Raw genomic sequence first — 19,809 nt, forward strand, 5'->3', positions numbered from 1 at the left:
GTGTGAGGTAGTTTTTTTTTTTAACATCTTTATTAGAGTATAATTGCTTTACAATGGTGTGTCAGTTTCTGCTTTATAACAAAGTGAATCAGTTATACATATACATTTGTCTCCATATCTCTTCCCTCCTGTATCTCCCTCCCTCCCACCCTCCCTATCCCACCCCATGTGAGGTAGTTTTTTGTTCTTTTTTAAAGTTTTTGACCGCACCCCATGGCATGTGGGATCTTAGTTTCCCAACCAGGACCTGAACCCACGTCTCCTGCGTTGGAAGGCAGAGTCCTAACCACTGGACTGTGGGGGAGGTAGTTTTGATTGTAGTTTTGATTTGCATTTCTCTAATGATTAGTGATGCTGAACATCCTTTCATGTGTTTGTTGGCAATCTGTATATCTTCTTGGAGAAATGTCTATTTAGGTCTTCTGCCCATTTTTGGATTGGGTGTTTTGTTTTTTGATACTGAGCTGCATGAGCTGCTTGTAAATTTTGGAGATTAATTATTTGTCAGTTGCTTCATTTGCAAATATTTTCTCCCATTCTGAGGGTTGTCTTTTCATCTTCTTCATGTTTTCCTTTGCACCCTCTTCCTTAAGTCACTTGGAACACACTGCAAACAGTGGCACCAAGAAGTGCCTTAACAGTGCCCCCAACTTTCACTAAAGATCCCTGTCCTTCTCCGGCTCCAGGGAAGGCAGAGCCTGAGCGCCTGGCTCAGGAGCTAAGGCTATGGTGTTAGCTACCATGTCGCCATCTGCTGGCTATCACTGTCTAGTGCATGACCTACCCAATCAACACAGCAGTACTGGCTAGAACTGATGAGGTGGAAATGTCTATAAATCTCACTTTTGCATTTAATCTTCATTACACATTTTTGAAGCAAATATTATTACCTGTATTTCAAGTGCTTGGAAACTGAGTCTCAGAGAGATTATGTGCTCATCCCATATCAGGCAGAGGTGGTCTCTTCACATCCAAAGCTAGAGCACTTCCCAGCGCACCACCCGGAGAAGTAATAATGAGGGGACATTATCCACATGGTTCTTTACTTTCCTCCACATTCAAGCTATAAGAAAAAAACCCACCCCACCTCTTTGCACGGAGTGACCACAAGTGTGTGTCAGCTACTGGCCACACTCTGACTCATTCTCGTGACCATGCTCCCCCCTTAGGACATCTCCATCCTGCTCAGACCACCTTGTCCTGTTCCCTGCAAAGCCAACTGGAGCAAGCCACCTCTGTCCCAGTGGGGTTTCCCCACCTCTGGCTGGCTGACTGGGCTTCCCCTGCGACTCCCCTCCTGACCTGCACAGCCCCTCCCTGGGGAGCCACGGGGGGGAGGCAGTGGGGGCTTCTGATGGGGAAGGCTATTCCTGGGGCTGACGTCATTGTCCTGGTTCGTGGGCGAGCACGGCTGCTAGCTCCACAGAGCCTTGGCAGCCGTACAGTGTAACGAGGAGATCTGAAGCCGCACAGACCCCATTTGAACCCTGGCCCCCCCTTTTCCTAGCTCTGAGTTGGGTGCACGTTACTCATCCTAAAACGGTGATAATAGTTCGTACCTCACAGGGTCATTCTAAGGAGTGAATGAGGTTGTGCTAAATACTTAGCCCAGTGCCTGGCACTTAGCAAGTGCTCAATAAATGGTGGCCAAGAAACAAGTGAATGGTTGGTGCCAAATATACACCTTCCCCGAGGCTCCCTTGGTCAAGAGGGAGCATTAGCACCATGTGAAAGTGAAGCTTTCAGGGCCTGGAGTCAGACAGACATTCTCTTGGCTTTAGGCTCGGCCGCTTACTGGCTGTGAGATCGTTTTGTGAGCTTGGGTCTCCTCTCTGTGGACCCATAGACAAGTCATTAGTAAAGCTCAGAGCGCCACCTATTTCTAAGGCTTAAATACATATTTCCAAATTGCCTCATAAGGACCCTTTGAAAACATCAAAAACGTTAAAACGTAACATAACGGAGCTTTTAGTATGTAACATGCATAAGGACACCATGCCTAATGGATTCAGTAATGCCACTAAATGGAAGTTTATGCTATTATTTACAGCTGTCTGTGCTTATATTTGAAAAGAGTAACACAACACTTAATCATTTTATAGACAATGTATGGGTTTCATGGGGACTTGCTAACCGTATGCATTAACCCTGCGGTCTGGTCCTGCCTGACATGTACAAGGCTTAGGAACCTGGCCCCAGGAGCTTGGGCTGCCACATGACTCCCTGGCTCTAGGTCCCAACTCTGGTTTCCTTAGGTGCTTGTGACAGGGACTGAAGGTTGAGGGTCAGACTGGGAGTTGGACCTTCCAAATTCTGTTAACCTTTAAAATCTCAGAGGCAGCCAGGGACTCAGGAAAGACCAAGACCCCTGGTTGCCACAGGCCCCTTCTCTTAATGGGATGAATGAAAGATTTTTTCATTTCTCTCATCTCTGCCAGGGTTTATATCTCCCCTATTCCCAGAGCAAAGAGAGTCCCATTAGATTTTCATGCCTACAGTTGTCTCCCAATTTGTACTAAGGGGTGGCTTGGTTCCAGACAGGAAAACCATAGCTTTAAACCTATAGAAGGTGAGAAATCTTTATGGCAGCAGCCTGTGTCGAAATGCAGGCAGTCATGACAGGCTGGATGGAGACCACCACTAGCTCAAATGACACTTTTGGGAGAACTAGAAAAAGGCCCCTTACACTGGACAGAGTCCAGTGGGTGCCCAGTTTGGTAAACAAACACCTCTATCCATTATGGAAAAGGTGCCCCTCCCTCTGGGTGGAGGACTTCAGAAATGAGGTCGAGATGTATTACAGTCCCACTCATCCTGTCACCAGACATAATTGTGTGGCTCACAGCCTGTAAAACCATACGTGGCAGCCCTGGCTAGAGTGGATGAGGGGGAAGTATGCATGCCTTGATTTCTCATAACATCTTTTTAAGTTGTAGTGTCATGCTCATTTCATAGACATGGGAATTGGGGCTCAGAAAGGTGACGTGACCTGTTAATACATGGCAAAGCCAGTCTCTTTAACTTGAAAAAACCCAGAACATTTCCATACACCCTCCCTGCAGGAGGTACCCTTCAAGAGTCACCTTTCGCCCACTTCTGCCTCTTTCTTCATTCATTTCCTCGGGGCACAGAAACGCTGAGGACAAATGACCCAGCATCTTTGCGTATGGGGTGTTCTGTTTTTTTTCTGAAAGTCCCAACTGGAGCAAGCGGGCCCTGTCCCAGTGGGACTTCCCCGTGTCTGGCCGGCTACCTGGCCTTCCTCCACATCTCCGCTCCCTTCCCTTAGTCAGGACCCATAGCCCCATCCTGAGAAGGGCTTCTGATGGGAGCAGCTATTCCTGGGGCTGTCATCACTGTCCTGGTTCGTGGGTGAACACAAATGCTAGCGCCACAGAGACCTGGGAGCAGTAACGAGGAAGCTTCTTGTCAAATCTTTCTCTGGAATCAGACTTATCAGATTCTGTGTCAGCTTTTTTCTATCTCTGTGGTCTTGTGGAATTTGCTCAAGCTCCCAGAGCCTCAGTTTCTGTACGTGGGGATTACAAAGACCTATCTCCTAGAGACCTTGTGACAAATAAATGAGATCACAGATGTGACTCACTTGCCTAGAGCTGGCACAATAACAAGCGCTCACTAAATGGTAGAAAAAGTCCCTGGGAGCATGGGAGCCAGAAATGCCCCATTTCTGAAGGTGCCCTTCATCGAAAGGGAGCATCACCCTCATGTGACTGTGAAAAGACAGGATGTCCAGAGTCCAAAAATCTCCAATTGAATCCCAGCCTCGCCACGGGCCCTCCGCTATTATCACCTATGTCTCTGTTTGGAGGACAATTAACAAGCCTTCAATCAAACCCACAGCCCTGAACACCTTTAAGTGTTTTGATTCATATTTTCAAAATCACCCCATGAGGACAATGTAATTATGTAAAAAATGTCAGTCAACCCACATGATGGTTGATTATCCAGTTAACTCAGCGATTCTATTAAACTGTTTTGTAATTTATTGGGTACATTAGGTTCCACATGTGTTTGAAAAACAGCAGTGTGTACTATTTGACAATATGTGGTGTCTAGAAGGATTTACCAACCTTATGCATTAACTAATTCCCTGACAGACACACAGTCATTCTGGGAAGAAACATCACGTTCTGAGCTCCTGCTATTTGCCAGGCAGGTTCTGAGATTATTGCTTTTAAATCTCAGAGGTACAGTAGTAACAAATATCACTGTTACACAGATGAGGAAACTGAGGCTTACAGCAGTGAAATGACTTTCTTGTGGCCACATAGATAATGAGGGAGAGCCCAGGTCTGCCTGTGAAGCATATTGAAAGCATATTGAAAGGGCATATTGAAAGCCCTCTATTGTGGCCTCCATTTGCATAAATTAGAATATATCCTATTCTCTTGTCTAAAGTATCCTATCATGCATGACATACATCTTTTAAAATTTAACATGAATTGTGGAAATCTTTCCATGTCCACACAAATACATCTCATTCTTTTTGGATTATATGATGACTAATGAATAAATTTACTATAATTCATTTAACCAATTCCCTTTTGGTGGTCATTCTATTTGTGTGACATTTTTTGCTGTTGCCCAGGTTGCTGTAATGAACGTGATTTTATATTTTTGTCCATAGGTGGAAACGTTTCCTGTAGAATATATTTCTTAGGAGTGAAATGAAAAGGTCAAGGTTATGAATGTTTGTTTTCATAAATATTCTCTCCCTTTCCTCTCCTCTTTCTCCCTCCCTCTCTCTCTCCCTCCCCGCCCTCTCCTTCCTTCCTTCTGATACCCCCTCCCTCCCCCATCTTCCTCATTGACCAGAAGGACTTTCCCCTTTTCTATGGGATGAGAACTCACATCATGTCCAGCATCTTCTCTCTGCTCAGAGCTCTAAGCCTTGTGTGTGTTAAAAGGCGCTTCTGAAATTTCGAAAAAATTTTCTCTTTCAGCAGAGCCTGTTGTTGTCTAATTCAACAAAGCCTAATTTGAAACTCACTGCCGAGCCCTGGCCCCTTTATTCCAGGCTGATGTGCCCTCCCCACGAAGCAGGGGCTGCCATTGACTCAATGAGTGGGGTGGGGGGGACAATGGGCAGCCAGAAACTAGGAAGAATTGGGAACAAAAGATACATTGAATCAACATCTCGGAGTAATATCATCTCATTACATCATGTACATTGTGAAAGCATTCTTTAAACTGTAAAGTTCTATTCAGATTGTGAACTTTTTTGCAATAGTAGACATTTTATAAATTACATAATTTGTTAAAGTGATAAAATGTAGATGCTACCTCCGTTCATTCTTTGCTCCAGCCCCTTCCTAGTACCTGCTCCTGAGACTTAAGTGGTTTTGGGGGGGTTTATTTGTTTTTTTTTTTTACATCTTTATTGGAGTATAATTGCTTTACAATGGTGTGTTAGTTTCTGCTTTATAACAAAGTGAATCAGTTATACATATACATATGTTCCCATATCTCTTCCCTCTTGCATCTCCCTCCCTCCCACCCTCCCTATCCCACCCCTCTAGGTGGTCACAAGGCACAGAGCTGATCTCCCTGTGCTATGCGGCTGCTTCCCACTAGCTATCTACCTTACGTTTGGTAGTGTATATATGTCCATGCCACTCTCTCACTTCGTCCCAGCTTACCCTTCCCGCTCCCCATATCCTCAAGTCCATTCTCTAGTAGGTCTGTGTCTTTATTCCTGTCTTAACCCTAGGTTCTTCATGACATTTTTTTTTCTTAAATTCCATATATATGTGTTAGCATACGGTATTTGTCTTTCTCTTTCTGACTTACTTCACTCTGTATGACAGACTCTAGGTCTATCCACCTCATTACAAATAGCTCAATTTCGTTTCTTTTTATGGCTGAGTAATATTCCATTGTATATATGTGCCACATCTTCTTTATCCATTCATCCGATGATGGACACTTAGGTTGTTTCCATCTCCTGGCTATTGTAAATAGAGCTGCAATGAACATTTTGGTACATGACTCTTTTTGAATTATGGTTTTCTCAGTGTATATGCCCAGTAGTGGGATTGCTGGGTCATATGGTAGTTCTATTTGCAGTTTTTTAAGGAACCTCCATACTGTTCTCCACAGTGGCTGTATCAATTCACATTCCCACCAGCAGTGCAAGAGTGTTCCCTTTTCTCCACACCCTCTCCAGCATTTATTGTTTCTAGATTTTTTGATGATGGCCATTCTGACTGGTGTGAGATGATATCTCACTGTAGTTTTGATTTGCATTTCTCTAATGATTAATGATGTTGAGCATTCTTTCATGTGTTTGTTGGCAGTCTGTATATCTTCTTTGGAGAAATGTCTGTTTAGGTCTTCTGCCCATTTTTGGATTGGGTTGTTTGTTTTTTGTTATTGAGCTGCATGAGCTGCTTGTAAATTTTGGAGATTAATCCTTTGTCAGTTGCTTCATTTGCAAATATTTTCTCCCATTCTGAGGGTTGTCTTTTGGTCTTGTTTATGGTTTCCTTTGCTGTGCAAAAGCTTTTAAGATTCATTAGGTCCCATGTGTTTATTTTTGTCTTTATTTCCATTTCTCTAGGAGGTGGGTCCAAAAGGATCTTGCTGTGATTGACGTCATAGAGTGTTCTGCCTATGTTTTCCTCTAAGAGTTTGATAGTGTCTGGCCCTACATTTAGGTCTCTAATCCATTTTGAGTTTATTTTTGTGTATGGTGTTAGGGAGTGATCTAATCTCATACTTTTACATGTAACTGTCCAGTTTTCCCAGCACCACTTATTCTAACTCTTGATGAAGAAACATAGAGAGATTAATTGTCAAGGCCATATGGCCAGGATGTAGTAGAGCCTGCATTTAAATCCAGATTTTAGTGGCTCCAAAACTCTTTTTCTTATACTATACTACCTCCAAAAATAAAAATGCAGGATGCATATTTATCTGCAAATTTAATTCCAGCCAACCACTTTGAAAGCTCTTGTACTCACTCCCCTCCCACAGTGGGAAGCACTCATAGTGTTGGGGCCTCAGGAATTGACACTGCAGTGTTTCCTAACACTTGGTTAGTGACTTGTTACAGGATCTGTGTTAACATTTGGGCAACCAGGCACTTGAAAGACCTGGATCAATTACACAGTCTCTGTGCCAAGCTAATTAGTCCCTCACAGAGAGGCTATGGGTGCTGGGTCCTCCTGAAACTTTGAGAGATAAAGAGGGAACCTCAAAGGTTGGGTTGTGAGAATAGCACCATCTCACCTGACCGTGGATTGCAATGTCCCTGGAGTCTAAAGTCTACATGATATGCCTGGGGAAGCAGTGCTTTCTGGCTGGTGCATTTGGATCTGTGCAATGGAAAGTCACTGGTGGCCCAAAAATCTGTACTTATTCCCAGCTGGTCCAACTCCAAAATATTTGTCTACGTTACCTTTTTCTCCTCTTCACTGAATTCCACTTTCTCAATATCATGCTGAAATCCCAGGGCTCACAAATATTCCCTCTCCTATGCCAATAAAATGCACAGTAGGGTTACCCCAAAGTCATTGAGCCTCACAGCCTATAAGGAAGGAATGAAATCACATCTGAATTATAGCATAGGCTGGCACTTCTTAAATGCAATAAGAATGTAGTATTCCATAACGGCTGCACTATCACCACTATTCAGGAAACATAATAGTGACTTTAAGAAACTGGGGGCTTCCCCGGTGGCGCAGTGGTTGAGAGTCCACCTGCCGATGCAGGGGACACGGGTTCATACCCCGGTCCGGGAAGATCCCACATGCCACAGAGCGGCTGGGCCCATGAGCCATGGCCGCTGAGCCTGCGCGTCCGGAGCCTGTGCTCCGCAGTGGGAGAGGCCACAACAGTGAGAGGCCTGCGTACCGCAAAAAAAAAAAAAAAAAGAAACTGGAATTTCCCCCCCAAAATAGCCCTTCTCTTTAGCAGTGGAGTATGTGTGTGTGTGTGTGTGCATGCGTGCATGTGTGTGTGTGTGTGTGTGTGTCGGATGGTTCGGGGGAGGTGTGGGGGGTGGTTAGGGGCAAGAGATTAAATGGATTTGTCAAGAGTTTCGTGACTAGGGAAGTTCCCTGGTGGCCTGGTGGTTAGGATTTGGTGCTTTCACTGCAGAGGCCCAGGTTTGATCCCTGGTCAGGGAGCCATCCCACATGCCACGTGGCCAAAATACAAAAAAAAAAAAAAAAAGAGAGAGAGAGTGATGTGACTAATTAGAGTTCACATTGTATTAATTAGCTGCCGCAACAAATAAATCCCCAAATCTTACTGGCTTAACTCAGTTATGGTTTATTCCTCCCTGGTGTGAAATCCAAAATGGGTATCCTTGAACAGCAGGCAGATTTCCTCCAAGTGGTAAATTGGTAAGCGGGCTCCTTCCATATTGTGGTTTCATCAACCTCAACATTTGGCTTCCAGGATCACTTGCCTAAGTGCTTCAGGCTAACAATAGGAAGAAGAGGATGGATGGCATGGGTTTGGGGTGGGGAGGGGAGTTAAGGGCTTTGCTCCAGAAGTGGGGCACATCACCTCTGCTCACATTGCCTGGAATTCAGTCACATGGCCATGGCCAGCTGCAAGGAAAGCTGGGAGCTGTACTCTACTGTGTTCTTAGGAAGAAGAAATGAGTTTGGTAAAGTCATTTACGCAGTAAGTCTGACGCTCATGGGTTAAGTAGGCCTATCCTAATGGTCAGATAGAGCCATCCTTGTAAAATAAAAGGACTTCCAAACAGTTTTACAAAAGGAAAAATGAAAACTTATACAAAAAGCTGGATCCACATTTCTGAGAACTTATAATAAAGGGAGGCCTAAGGATTCTGTACAGGTAGAAGGAGGGAAAAAAGCTATGATACTCAGATATGGGGTTTTCCTTCCATCTGAACATGGCAGGAGGCTTATTTACCCAAGGGAATTTCTACTTGTTAGCAGTTCAAGTAGTGTGACCCAGTGAGGAATTCTAGAGTGTTCCATGGAGGCTGGGGCGAGAAGACGAGAGGGTACATGCCCATTCTTAGATCAAGCCTTGAGTCCTGTAATATTAATATTTGGGTCTAGAATATAGTGAGTGGGAATGTGTAAGGAAAAGGCATAAACAGTGTTGGATGGACGAGAGAGCTTAGGATTTGGAGTCAGAAAGACTCGGGTAATTAAGAAGCTGTGTGAACCTGGGGAAGTTATTATCTCCCCATGTATGAAATGGAGATAACCCCTGAGAGTATTTTTGATCTTTAAAAGGAGTGGAGATAATGTGTGTGTGTGTGTGTGTGTGTGTATAGAAATAATTATATGTATATATTATACGTATAATTATATATATTATTCAATATACAATATAATTATATATATATATATATTATTCAAAATACATATATGTGTATTAGTGTATGTGTGTGTTTATAAAACCTGGCACATAGAAGTGCCCAATAAATACCAGGTCCCTTTGTTTCTACCTCCTTTCTCTCTGTCACTCAAAGTGGCCTCTGTTCTTTAGTAGTTTTGGGGGGTTTTTGTTTTGTTTTGTTTTGTGGTACGCGGACCTGTCACTGTTGTGGCCTCTCCCGTTGCGGAGCACAGGCTCCGGATGCGCAGGCGCAGCGGCCATGGCTCACGGGCCCAGCCGCTCCACGGCATGTGGGATCTTCCCAGACCGGGGCACGAACCCGTGTCCCCTGCATCGGCAGGCAGACTCTCAACCACTGCGCCACCAGGGAAGCCCTCTTTAGTAGTTTTGAATATTAGGTAGAACAAGCTATTTCTTTTGGCTCAGAGAGCTTATTTGAAAGTAAAACATTACTCAATGCTAACCTCAGGTCTATATCATCCAGAAAGGTCAGCTGCCTATCAGGGATTACGCTTGCAATTACCTGTGTCTTGATCCAGGTTCCACACGCTGCAGAGCTCACAGGGGAAGAGTGTAACTCACAGCGCATCTCTGCCCATCTGCATTGTCGTCAAAGGAGACGCCACTCAGCAGCGTGATGTGCGTGTGGGGGTGGGGCGTGCGGGGAGGGGGGGCCCGTCCTCCTCCCCATCGTCAACACAGAGCTGCAGGGGCTGCCCTCAGAACTCGCAAGGTGGGCTTCCCCGGTGGCACAGTGGTTAAGAATGCGCCTGCCAGTGCAGGGGAAACGGGTTCGATCCCTGGTCTGGGAAGATCCCACATGCCGCGGAGCAACTAAGCCCATGCACCACAACTGCTGAGCCCGCGTGCCACAACTACTGAAGCTCATGCGCCTAGAGCCTGTGCTCTGCAACAAGAGAAGCCACCACGATGAGAAGCCTACACATCGCAATGAAGAGTAGCCCCTGCTCTCCGCAACTAGAGAAAGCCCGCGCGCAGCAACAAAGACCCAACGCAGCCAAAAAAAAAAAAAAAAAAAAAAAAAACTCGTAAGGCGATTGGAGCGTCCTGGTAGCAACTACCTGTTACTGTCAGGAGGAGGAAGGTACAGGACCCGGTACAAAGACAAGAAGGGGAAGGGAGTGGAAAAGTCGGGGAAACGAGACATTGTATACGAAGAAAAAGCGCAAGCAGACATCTCAAGTGCCACCTCTGCATCTGCTCACACGCTCAGCCTCCAGCTGCACTCCCCACCCTTCTCACCAGCGTCCTATGCTCCTGCACACACCGGTACTCACCACGGTGTCTTGCTGGGCACATAATGAATGCCCAATAATACAGAGTTCCTTTCATTTAAAGGAGGAGCATCCTTTAAAAAGAAAAGCTCTCGCATCAGTGGAGTTCTAAACTAACTCTTCTTAGAGATGAGGAAGCTTGAATCCCATAGAGAGGGCATGACTTATCCAAGGTCACACAGGGGTGACGCTGAGGTTTAAGCCTGGGTGCCTTGAGTTATAAGGAAGAATTCCTTTTAAAAAAAAAACTATCATGAATCCTTGAAAACAGCGGCATGTATTGGGTGTTTGCTATCTTCCAGGTATTGTTCTGAATATAATTATCCAATTGAATTCTCACGCCAACACTGTGGGGCAGGTACTATTCTTATGTTAATTTTATAGGGGGAGGAAACAGAGCTCATAGGGGTTCTATGACTTGCCCACAGTCACACAGCTACTAAATTGGAGTCAGGATCTGACCCAGGTTCCTAAGCTCAGACTCTTGCCTGCTGCATGATCTAGAAGCACAAAGAGGTCTAGGTGGGAGGGCACAGGCTTACGATATTCATGGTGTCCAGATCTTATCCTGTGGTGCCTGCCAGTCATCTCAAACTTGGTCTCACGCTCCAATTGCAGAGCACAGGGAACAACAGAGCTGGTATTTGGAGCAGTCATTGCTGATAATAAGCCCCTGTTATTGCTGATAATAAAGTTGCAAAGGCTCTCACTGGGAGCGGGAACTCTTTGGGTGGGGACATTTCCTTCTAGACACTTGCCATGCTCTTTATCACCTTGTGGAAAAATGATAGAAGATTGTTTGTGACTCACTGGGAGCTCAGCTTGGGGCTCTGTGATGACCTAGATGGATGGGATGGGGGGTGGGGATGGGAGGGAGGTCCAAGAGGGAGGGGATATATGTATACATATAGCTGGTTCACTTCGTTGTTCAGCAGAAACTAACACAACATTGTAAAGCAGTTATACTCCAATTTAAAAAAACCCACAGTCAAAACAATGCTCATTATTTCTTATGGAATACACTTAGACATCAGAAGGGAGGAACGTACAGACAGACCTCAGAGATATCACAGGTTCAGTTACAGACACTGCAATAAAGCAAATGTCAAATAAAGCAAGCCACAGGAATTTTTTGGTTTCCCAGGGCAAATAAAAGTTATGCTTACACTAAACTGTATTCCATTAACATTATGTCTTAAAAAATACCTTTATTTAAAAATGCTTTATTGGGCTTCCCTGGTGGCGCGGTGGTTGTGAGTCCGCCTGCCGATGCCGGGGACACGGGTTCATGCCCCGGTCCGGGAAGATCCCACATGCCGCGGAGCGGCTGGGCCCGTGAGCCATGGCCGCTGAGCCTGCGCGTCCGGAGCCTGTGCTCCACAACGGGAGAGGCCACAGCGTGAGAGGCCCGCATACCGCAAAAAGAAAAAAAAAATGCTTTATTGCTCAAAAATGCTAACCATCATCTGATCCTTTAGTGAGTCATAATCTTTTTGCTGTTGGAGAGTCTTGCCTTGATGTTGATGGCTGCTGGCTGCTGGCTGATCAGGGTGGTTAGTTGCTGAAGGTTCGGGGGGCTGCAGCAATTTCTTAAAATAAAACAATGAAGTTTCCTGGAAATAAAAAAAAAGATTGTTTGTGACTCAACTGACCCTCCTCTGCTAATGACTCTTTAGATAGACATTAGTGACATGCTAAGCTTCCTGACCTCCATACAGGAATCATGAACCCACAGATAGTCGTTGAGCTGACAGTAATAGCAGGTTAAGCCCTGGAGTCTCTTCTTGGTTGGGTTTATGATTTCCAGCAGAATAAAATATGGACAGATTCCGATTCCTCTTTCTTCTGTGATATTTTTTTAATGAACTGATACAGTTTTGCCTGAGTTGTCTGCAAGTGCCCTACTATAGGGAATAGAAAGACATACATTCCCTTTACTTTTTTAATAGCTCTGAGGACTCTGCCAGGACTAGGTATGTGTACATATATGTCCATATACATTAGTCTACCCAACAACCCTATGAGGTAGGAGTTATGCCCACTTAGCAGATGAGGAAGTAAGGCTCAGAAAGGGAAAGTAATTTTCCCCAAATCACACAGCTAGCAAGCAGTGGAGCCAGATGTAAACCAGATCTGTCATACTCTAAAGTCCTCTTTCTTATCTACTGTGCTATACAAGCATTGGTCTTGTCTTCACAACCTCGGAATGACCTACTGAACAGCCAGAAATAAGAGCCACCTGTTGTTCCTTGAGTCTCCTAAAACCAAAGTTACAGTTTTAGGTGGATGAGCCCTCCCTTTGATCTGACTGAGTGCTCAGAATCCTCTCTAGCAAGCGGCTTAGCTCAGAGCAATTGTGCTCTGCTAATGAAATCTTGACAATTAGTGCTATACTAGATGAAGTAGAATTCTATGTCCTCAAAAGCTCATTAAGGGCTTCCCTGGTGGTGCAGTGGTTAAGAATCAGCCTGCCAATGCAGGGGACATGGGTTCGACCCCTGGTCCAGGAAGATCCCACATGCCACGGAGCAACTAAGCGCATGCGTCACAACTACTGAGCCCGTGTGCCACAACTACTGAGCCTGCATGGCATAACTACTGAAGCCTGCATGCCTAGAGCCTGTGCTCTGCAACAAGAGAAGCCACTGCAATGAGGAAGCCATGCACTGCAGTGAAGAGTAGCCCTCGCTCTCCACAAGTAGAGAAAGCCCGAGCACAGCAACAAAGACCTAATGCAGCCAAAAATAAATAAATTTATTTTTTAAAAAAAGCTCATTCATCTGTGCCACAGAGAGGAATCAAAATTATTTTCTAAGGATTTGGACCTAACCTGATAGTAACGTGTTCTAGAGAAGCGCATTACTTTTGGAGTTTGAGCTTCGTTCTGCCTTTTAACTGTCATTTGGGGGTAGGTTACTAAATCTCTCTGTGACTTAGTTTTCTCATCTGTAAAATGGCAATAATCCTGTCTGTATTGGAAACAATGTTGTGTGTCTTCCTAATTACAATTGTTCCCTGAATACCCCCGCAACACACACACACGCGCACACACATACACCCTTACATAAACACACACACAGAGCCCTCAGCAGCTTTGTTTGTATTGTCAGTTTGGGGGGCGGGGGTGACATCTGACTCAAACCAGGCCAAAAAATTCTCTCCTCTGGCATTTTAAATTTGTGTTTGGGAAAATCTAGTACTTTCTGGACTCATCTTGAGCTTGAGGGCTCAGGGGAGGTAACATTCCCCCTACCATATGGTTTGAAAAACAGAGGAAGATGGTCAGCAGAGAAAGAAAGATGAAGTAGATGTGAAAGTGATGCAGAGGACTTCCCTGGTGGCGCAGTGACTAAGAATCCACCTGCCAATGCAGGGGCCATGAGTTCGAGCCCTGGTCTGGGAAGATCCCACATGCCGCAGACAACTAAGCCCGTGTGCCACAACTATTGAGCCTGCGCTCTAGAGCCCATGAGCCACAACGACTGAAGCCTGTGTGCCTAGAGCCCATGCTCTGCAACAAGAGAAGCCACCATAGTGAGAAGCCCGCGCACCGCAGAAAAGAGTAACCCCCACTCGCCACAACTAGAGAAAGCCCATGCGCAGCAACCAAGACCCAACGCAGCCAAAAATAAATTAATTTAAATAAATAATAATTTCTTTCTTTTTTTTTTCTTTTTTTTTGTGGTATGCAGGCCTCTCACTGTTGTGGCCTCTCCCGTTGCAGCTCCGGACGCACAGGCTCAGCGGCCATGGCTCACGGGCCCAGCCACTCCACGGCATGTGGGATCCTCCCAGACCGGGGCACAAACCCGTGTCCCCCTGCCTCGGCAGGCGGACTCGCAACCACTGCGCCACCAGGGAAGCCAAAATGACACCCTTACATTTTCATACTAAATTCCCTCTTTTAGCAATCAGACTCCTAACCAACAGACCACCTCACAGCCTTGTTAGGATTAAATGTGAGGAGGTCGGTAAAGAACCTAGCCTGGAGTAAAGCCAGTGCTCACTAAATGGTGTTTGGGAGTTGTTATGCCCTACACTCACATCTGGGGTGGGCTTCAATTCAGATTACTGGTCTTGTTGAGATTTTTTTTGTCACAAGGCAAAATTTTCTTTAGGCTTTATAAAACTATAAGGCTTAAATGTCTATTTAGCTGGCAGCACCAAATAACTGCATGCCAAGGTAAATCCAGGGAAGACGGGGGCCTCATTACCAAGGCTCTGAAGGCCCCACTCAGCTTTGAGTAACCAAAAGGACAAACTAAGGGAACCAGCAAAACAGAGTGCCCAAAATAAAATCAGAAAAGAGGACATCAAAAGGAAATGAATTTAATTTCAACATACCTTTGAGTTTTATGCAATTTAAACTTTTTTGTAGCATTTAAAAAATTTTGGAATTACATATGGATTGATATTCTTGTCAGCGTTCAGCATCTCTAGAAGTTTCTTTCTGGCTCTTACCCTGTTACAGAAATTAGACACCAACCAATCTCAGCGTTGGGATAGGCAGGATTGAGTTAAGGTAGTTTGCAAAATTGCATAATGAATAACCCATAAATGTACTCCTTAACCCACCTAGGGGTATTAGCAATTTGTGAGGTCAGTTGTTTGCCTAAAGGACCTCTCACTGGTGCATTTCAGGAACTGTGACAAATGGAGCATAACAGGGCAGCTCTCTTCCTGCAGCCCCAGAATTAGGAACCAGGGGCCCTGGGGCAATGTCAAGTACTGCGTTTTGTAAAGAGAAGTCAACCAGCTCCCAGGGCCTTGTTAAGAGGTTACAACCTGGTCCTGCCATTACCCACCAGCGCAGTCGTCCTCATCCCACATTAAGAGAGACATCGTATGAAACACAGTTTTTTGTTTGTTTGTTTGTGTTTTTTTTTTTGGTACGTGGGCCTCTCACTGTTGTGGCCTCTCCCGTTGCGGAGCACAGGCTCTGGACGCGCAGGCTCAGCGGCCATGGCTCACGGGCCCAGCCGCTCCGCGGCATGTGGGATCTTCCCTGACCGGGGCACGAACCCGTGTCCCCTGCCTCGGCAGGCGGACTCTCAACCACTGCACCACCAGGGAAGCCCTGAAACACAGTTTTGATGGCCAGAATTCATACATGCCTCCCCCCCATCCCTGCTGCTACTGGGGAGGGAAGAGGGCCTATCCCTCCAGAAAACCAAGGGGAGCGCTTGTTTCAGAGGATCACTCCTCTAGTGTAGGAGTGTGTACAAGAAGGGGGGAAATGAAATTCACTGCCTAGCTGGTTGGTTACTGCAGTCACACCCCACCCCCACCCCAGTGCTTCATGATAGGAGACATTCTGGAAGAGTTTAACACATATATCAGGAAATTGGGCCCTCAGAAATGAACGTGGACAAGAAGAGGTGGAACTCCGTCCCAAGACAATTACACGTATCATACAGGCAAAGGCCACCACGTCTGCCTGGTGCCCAGGAGTAGAATCAGACCAAGCCAGAAGGAGGCTAGAGTCACCTCCTTACCACCAGCAGGTGACCTAAGAGCACCCTTGCTGGCTGTCCTACTGCCTCTCCCTGCCCTCTAGACCAGAGGTGCCAGGGCCCAGAACAAGGAGGGGTGAAGTGAAAGAGCAGGTTGTACCTTCACCAGCTAGCACCGAGTTCCTACATTGTAAGCACTGTAAGGACACCTTCCTCATGCCCAGCATGTGCCTGGCCCAGAGAAGACATCTGATACTTGTGTTGAAAAAGGAATGAGTGAATGAATTCACCTTCTTTCTCAGTCACTCACTGCTTTCCTGGTTTAGGAGTCATATTTGTCCGTCAGAGGAGGGTGTTCCCTTGGCTCAGAGACTTGCTTAGGTAACAATGTGGCATAACCCGAGGTATACATGGTGTATGTTCTCCGGACATGTCAGCTTCTGGGCAGGGCTTAGGCTCCCGCAGACTCTAGCCCCACCCTTGGCCTTTCATCCCAGCTCAGGGGACAGAAGAGGATACATTTCAGCTGTTCTCAGCCCTGCTGCATCTTTACCAAAGACCTCCGACAGCAGCATGAATCTGGGAGGCTTCCTCCTCCTTGTGACCCTAGTCACCCTCAGCTCAGAGGTACAGGAGCTTCAGGCTGCCTTGAGACCCTTGAAACTTCTGGGTAAGTCCATACAGAAGGTAGCCCTGTCCTTTTTTGTATGAAGGAGCCAGAAAGTAAGCCATCGGGGACCAGTGGGTGCAGGGGCAGGAGGGGAAGAAAGGAGAGACGGGAAGATGTTCCTGTCAAGGAGCCATTGCAGGGACCCACCTCGACTGTAGGATCTCTCTGCTTCTGCTGTTACTTTCTCCGCTCCTTTCCCCGGGTCACCCCTCCATCTAGACTCTCCCAAAGGGGAGCCTTCTGCACCCGCATCAGCCACCCTCCATCTCCCCAGCGTCTCTCTCTCCTCCAGTTTCTTTGTCTCTTGCTGCAAATAAATTGGATCACCTAGAGAAAATATTTTCTTAAATATGTGAACCAAGAATCATCCCAATCTCTTTGTTTCCTTTTACCACCAACATTCTCAAAGGGGTAACCTTCATTCTCCCCTTTCTTCCCCATAACTCATTCCTTAATCCCTTGAAGACTGACTGTAGTCTCCATTGCTGTCCCCATCACTCTCCCAGATCTTCTTGACAAATCACTTGACTCTCTTCAGTAGCCAGAGCCTTTAACCTCTGCAGCATCTGAGATTGTTTGTCACTCCATCAATCCTCCAACTTTCTTCTCTCTTAGATTATCGTCACTATCTTCTTCTCCCTAAGTGTCATTGGATTCAACTCTAACTCGTCTCCTCTTTGTTCTCCTTCCGCTACATTAAATGGGTTCCCAAATACCATTCATTCTTTGAAATTGTTTCTTACACATGTTCCTTCCTTTCCAACCCCCATTGCCACACTGTATTTCCAGTCCTGATTACTCCATGCTCGGGCCAGTGCAATCATTTCCTGACAGCTCTCCCTGCCCCTCTCTTCCCTCTGAAGTTAGCTTGCTTGTGGAATCCTGGTCTATTCTATGCTTTCACACCAGATAATCTTCATAAGTAAACGGCCATCACATCCCTCTCTTGACCTACCAAATGAAATCTCAACTTTTCAGGTCCTCAAGATCTGCCCTCTGTAACTTTGTCCCCTGCTTACCTTTCTGCCTTGACTTCCAAATGTTCCCTAATACTTATCCAGCCTTCCATTTGCTATTCTTCCTGTATTTCTTGTATTTCAGGGTTAAGAGTAAGGAGATGAGTCATATAGGGTACAAAATTTAAGGAGGTGCTCACTCCCAGGATTGCACAAGTGCCTCCTTAAATTTTGTGCCCTGGGTGCCTCACGCACCTCTCCCTAGTCCCACCTTGTTGCATTTTCCCCTTGTGAACTTTGGTTAGTAATTCTTTTCTCTTCTCTACCATCCGTCTCAATTCTGCCTTTTAAAGATTTCCATACTTCAAGACTCACCTTTCCTGATTAATTAGAAGTAATGTCCTCTCTTTTCTGTGCTCCTTTAGTCCTTTGGATAAATCTCTCTCAGGGCACATGTCACATACTGCTTTGCTTTTAGTACTTTAAACATAAATCCTATCTCCATTCTTAGACTCTACGCTGCTTGAAGGTAATAACCCGATCTTACATCTTCGTACTTCCTGAATAACTTACCTCTGTGCTTTGTACATAGTAAGAAATCAATAGATGTTAATGAGTGACCAAACTGTTGTGAGTGGAGACAAGTCTCCCAATTCTCTTACCATAAACCAACAATGGCTAATAAAAGCATGGAGGGATGGTGTTGATCTTCTCTGAGGTCTGCAGGTACATTGTAGACATCCCACCAGGCCCCCGTCTTACATCCTCAGACATTGCTAATCAATCATAGCACCCTTTCTCTTTGAGCCTGGACAAGGTGTCCCAGTGCTTCTCAACCCAGCATCAGAATAGCCACCTCTATTGATTGGAGTTGACACTGGAGAGTGAACTTCATCCACCTCTGCTGGATCCAAGGGCTTCTTTTTACATATGAGAAAACAAAGGCCCAGAGAAGTGCAGAGACAGAATCAGGTAGAGAATCTCCTGATCACAGCTGAGTAACCAACCCAAGCACAGCACACATTTGTCCAGAGCTCTGCACACATTTTGTTAGAAACCCTTGTGGGGTCTTAACCAGCTTCTTGGACCTGTTTCATTGGCCCTCGAACACTAACCTTGAGGCTCTGGGAACATGGGGAGTCTCCACTCAGGTCAGGAGTGACTCCTTGAAATCTGGAGATGTGCTCTTCAGGTCAGGGTCAGTTTCACCCTGTGGGATGGCAGAGGGAGCTTGGCCTAGGGGCCAGGCGGGTCTGGGTTGGATCCCACTTCTGTACTGACTAGTAGGAGAGTCACCTCTGTGCACCCCAGCTGCCACTCTTATAAAATGGGGCCAGTCAGACTCACTGCACAAGGTGACTGCAGGGCACCCTTGCTGGTATTTGGTAAATGTGAGTCTCCCCTTCTCTGCCCCTTTCCCTACAGAGAGGAGAAGTGAGGACATTGAAGTGGACTTCTTTGCATTTCCCCATCCACAGACACAATTATCCCCTTCTTTAAAGTAGGCCTTGCTTTGCTGAGACTGTGTGAATGCATTGCTTTTCACTGAAACATATAAGATGTTAATGAGTGTTATTCTGCGAGTAATCATTTATAAATTATACTGTGGATTGAACCAAAAGAAGAAAGTAGAATTGGCTCCTTAATCAAGGGCTGTCCTCTCTAGCACCTGTGTCTATAGCATGGTGGTGTTCAGCTGGTCTGTTCTAACGTAGGCACCTGCGTTGAGCTCTGCAGTGGTGACTGGGACTGTGATCCGGAGGAGCACTGCGCCAGCAATGGTTGTGGCCACGAATGTGTCTCGGACTAAGGACAGGTAAAAATATCAGGCCCTTCCCTGCTTCCTCAAACCATGTCCAAACCAGGCAGGTGGTATGCTTGGCCCTAATAGGACCTTCCAAAAGTGAGTGGGACGGAAGCCTGTCTCTCTGTGGCCTCTTCCTCATCACCCACCCTTCCCAAGAAAAAGAAGCACCTATCACAGGATGGTGGTTTCCAAATCTTTAAAATAATTTCATTATCCGGTATATCCTAGAGAAAGATCAGACTATTTATCTGAGGAAAAAAAAAAGATAAAAATCACCCAT

This window comes from Hyperoodon ampullatus (assembly GCF_949752795.1).
Source record: "Hyperoodon ampullatus genome assembly, chromosome: 19".
Taxonomy (NCBI): Eukaryota; Metazoa; Chordata; class Mammalia; order Artiodactyla; family Ziphiidae; genus Hyperoodon; species Hyperoodon ampullatus.